This window comes from Triticum aestivum, chromosome 7A (genome assembly GCF_018294505.1).
Source record: "Triticum aestivum cultivar Chinese Spring chromosome 7A, IWGSC CS RefSeq v2.1, whole genome shotgun sequence".
Taxonomy (NCBI): Eukaryota; Viridiplantae; Streptophyta; class Magnoliopsida; order Poales; family Poaceae; genus Triticum; species Triticum aestivum.
Genome location: NC_057812.1, coordinates 135,566,093 through 135,570,854, shown reverse-complemented (window position 1 = coordinate 135,570,854; position 4,762 = coordinate 135,566,093).

The window sequence follows — 4,762 nt, the reverse complement described above, 5'->3', positions numbered from 1 at the left end:
CGCTGCCACCGCCGCTGAAGTCAGCCGCCAGGAGCGGCGCCTCCGGATCTCTGTCGCCCCCGACTTTTCCTTGCAGTTCTCACCTCCGCCGCTCTGCCGCATCGAGCTAGCCAGAATCGGCATCGTGGGCATCAGCCCCTTCTCAAGCCGTGCATCGTGGCCATACCCCGCACGTGGCTCCTGTGGCAACAACGCGAGGTGGCAGCGACCTGCGTGCATGTAGAGCGGCGGTGGCGGCACACGCTCATCGTGCGGGGAAGATGTCCTTCGCACCTGGCAGCTAGTCGGGCATCGCCCCATCCGGGATGATGGAGCAGACATCGCCGCCCATTACGAACGCCGGTATGGGCGCCATTCCGCGTTGGGTGGAGGAGGTCGGAACAAACGCTAGCACACTAGCCAAGTTACGGCTACAACCACGGCAGCGTCGATGCAATCGAGAACCTCTCGCCTTCAACTGGAGTATCCTACGGAAGACGCGGTGCTCGATGTTTGTTCCCTAGCTACCCGTGTTTGTTCCCTGCTCCACAGGTACCGTGGCTTCTAAAAGTCTAAAATAGGTCGGGTTTCTTTCTTTGTGTTCTTTCGCAAGATTTGACGTGTTTCTTTCTCTGTGTTCTTCCGCAAGATTTGACATCATGATTTAACTGGTCGAAAAGCAAAAACTGTTGATGATAGAACCATGTGGCCACCCCATGCAAAACTCACTCACTCACGTAGGCACCTCGCCTCTCAATCCCATGCACATGCACGTGGTCACATCACTGTAATTCACACCCAATCAAAGCATGCAACCATTAGCGACAAAATGAAAGCAAACAAATCCCATGCCGCCCCATGAAGAACGTAGTTTGACAAAACAAACCGCGGAAGAAAGTGTACCAGCACTTGGGCATTATGTTCATGGAAAAACTGTTTTTCAAGTTTTTTTGAAGAGAATTCAAAAGGAAAATATACACCGTTATCCCTTTTTTAGTGGATACCTTTACCTTTTCTAATTTGTGAAAAGACATGAAGATCTGGTACCAGGTTCTGAACATGAATGTCGACAAATAAAAGTTCACACAAAATAGAAAAACTAACACACGAATGACCCAGCGAAGTGCGGTCACAACTCAAGTAACTATTAATTGAACAAGAAAAAATATATGTACATAAAATATTATATACTACATAGATAATTCACCGAAATCCACCAAACTCAAACTTAGCATGCGATATATAAAAGTACTTCCCTTGTTTAATAAGTATCGATTACTTCATGCAATAAAACTTTCCTTCTTCAAACACCTTAGCATCCACAATGGCTTTATGTTCTTAAAAAATCATTCAAAACTTATATTACTTAATAGACATGCAAAAAGTTAAATGAATAAGTAGTAACCAACCAATTAGCAAAATGATCAGCAGATGAATGCATACAGGATTTTAACATAGTGTTGCATGCACACCTCTATTATTGCTTCCCCTAAAAATTAGGTTATTGCCAAAAAAATTCATCCCGAGTCAAGACTAATAAAAAAATAAAAAAAAGTTTAAGTATATACAATAGTATACATTGTTAACCATAATAAGGTGCAGCGTGCCGCCGCACACAGAAGCATAGAGAAGCCAAGCAATGCTGCTAGCAGCCCAGCTATGAGAACTAGGATCAAGTCTGAGATCACGTCCTCCATTGGGGGCCTCCTCTCGATCTTTTGTCACCGGAGGAAGAAAAAGGTGAAAATTAGGGAGAAGGAATGAGGCACGTTGTGGGGATGGAGAAAGAGAAGAGAGTATGTGGTTATTTTTATAGCTCGAACTCGATGTACGATGGGCGAAGTTCACCAGCACCGCTCGCCGCTCGATCACCGGTGTTCAGGAGGCGAATCTACGAGCAGTGCCGAAAAGGTACTGGTCCGTGAGGTGACTGCTCGCTGCATCGGTAGCGAGCAGGCCCCACACTACCACGGTACTGCCCTAGATGCTCTACGCGCTAGATGGCACAAGTGGGAGACGTGCGGGAACGCGCGCAAGGGAGAAATAGATGAGACCTGGTGAAGAAGTTCATCGCCCCTTGAAATCTGAAATTTATTTACAGCCAGCATTAAAAAGACTTGTGCCTGACCCGATTCTTTTCTGAACTTCATTATATGAGATTATTATAGCTATTTATATATTAAACTTTAATACTTATTTGTATATATTTTGCCAGATCACGATCATAGATATCATATTGTGGGCGATTCAAATTGTTTTTGTAATAAAATTTGTTTTTTAAACATACATCTTAAAACATATTTAAACCGAACTCATTTAAATGCGAGTAAATAAGAAACGGGAAAATCCATGTTTACTTGGATTATATGGTGACAGTGCTTTAATGGTGTATTTGTATATGTGTATCCTTAAATATATTGGTATAGGTCTGTATAGTATATGGCATACAAAATATCTTCATAGTGGTGTATTCATAATTATGTATACATAACTAGAAAGATGTAGAGTGCACAAGATGTTTAGGAGGAAGATTCGCTCCATTTTTAGATCATTTGAACGTCTGAGCAGCTCTCAGCAAAACAAGACAAATCGAATCAGAACGATGCATAGTAATAAGTTTTTCGGTGCTCGATCGTCGGTGCTCATAGGCGAATCTGCAAGCATTGCCGAAAAGGTGTCAGTCCGTGAGGTGAGTGCTCACTGCACCTAGCACGTCTTGCGCTATCGCGGTACTGCTCTAGATGCTCTACGTGCTACATGCGACGAGTGGGGGACTTGTGGGAAAGTTCGCGAGAGAGAAGTAGATGAGGGCTGATGAAAACTTGTGTTTGACCCAATTCTTTTATGAATTTTGACATGTGTAATTGTTATAGGTATGTATCTTTCTGATTTATGAGTTGATCATCGGAGGGGGCGGTGCATAGTAATAGGTTTTCCAGTGCTCGATCATCGGTGTTCAGCAGGCGAACCTATGAGAAATGCAGCGAAGACGTCTCGCACTACCGTGGTACTGCCTTAGATGCTCTATGCGTTAGACGCCACAAGTGGGGGACCTGCCGAAAGCGTGCCACAAAGAAGAGAGATCAGACACGAGAAAGAAGAAGTGACTGATAGTAAGTCTTGGGTCCACTCTATCAACACAAAGGAGAGCTGCTCAGTGGAGCGTACCAACCAAAGATTTAGAATCTCAAAAAAATCGCTATTTAGTTACCCTGTGCGATTGCTGCAATCCAAGATTGTTCTCTAATTAATGTATTACAAATGAAGTGAATGCACAAAATAAACCAGGATGCACAATATAAGCTGTAGACGGGAGCGGCGTGCCGCCACGCGAGGTTCGCTAGTACATTTTGCTATAGCGGTCTGAATTGGTGAGATTACCTCCCAGCAATGTATCTTATATATATCGATCCCCACTAATTTATTTATGTCAACATGCAAGTATGTCACATCATCATATAATTAGGATGGGATCAGGCCCACCTCAATATCCAACCATGCGTGGGAAAGGACACACCACGACATGCAACCATGCATGGGAAAAATATTGTCCTTAATTTATTCTACTTATATTCAATATAATTTTACAACTATACCTAATCAAATATAATAAGTAGTATGTATTTTTAACTTTGTTCATGTGTTATTAATCTAAATATTTATATTCCACACAATCAAATTTCATTAAAATGTATTGCAATTGATTCCTGTAGCAACACCTCGGGTATCTTTTAGTTCAATCTATTCACAGAAACCTTAGTAAAAATCTTAAAACTAACATTAAGTAGATAAATTGGTCTAAACTTTTGGATTTTATTGACATCATTAGTTTTAGGTACCTACGAAAATTATCAAACAAGTTTTTCAAATCAAATTTTACCAACTCCAAAAAATGTTGATAGAATTCGGCAATGAAACTATCAGGCCCACATGATTTATTATGAGCCATATCATAAACCACCTTTTAATTTCTTCTAAAAAGAATTCTGCAGTTAGCTTATCTGCGGCTCCTATAGGGAATTTTTAAGGATTCTCTATATGAAGAGATATAGTAGAAACCTCAGGGAGACCAAAAAGGTTCTTATAAAAATTATTAATATAGATTATTAGATATTTATCTCCTTCAATTAGCCTTTCAACTCGGTCCAGAGAAGTTCCCACATTTTTCCTGCATCTACCATTTGTTTTAGCATGCATATTTAGTATTAGAATCCCCTTCAAGGATTTATTTAATTTGCCCTCTACTTCTGTTTAAATTCCTCCTATTTCACCAGCCTCTCTAACTGAGCTCTAGGGTCTTTCTACTCTTGTCTCTTATCAGCTGTCAAACCATATAGCTCGCAAGGCTTATGAATATCATCAAGTTTAATCAGAATATCTTTCTTCAAATCTCTGTACCATGCATTCATATTTCTATTCCAACCTTTCAATTAGCTCCAAGCCTTCTCGGTTTATCTTGCCATTTATCTAAATTTGACCCATGAACCCTAGTATCCATCCAGGTATCACAAATAATTTTTTGGATCCCCTCTCTCATAAACCAAGAATTTTCAAATCTAAAAATTGGATCAGATTTTGTTACATCCCCGGTATCCAAGAACAAGGGTGTATTACCAGAAATCTAGAAAGAGAGTTCATGAAATTTCCCAATTGTACGACGTTTAATGTTGCAATTATATTTTTCATCCGCACCGAGAATCAAACTAAAGTCTACGGTAAGTAGCCGAGAACCTTCTGGCTCGAGCGAATGATTCTAATTTATTCTATCATTGGAATTATTTCT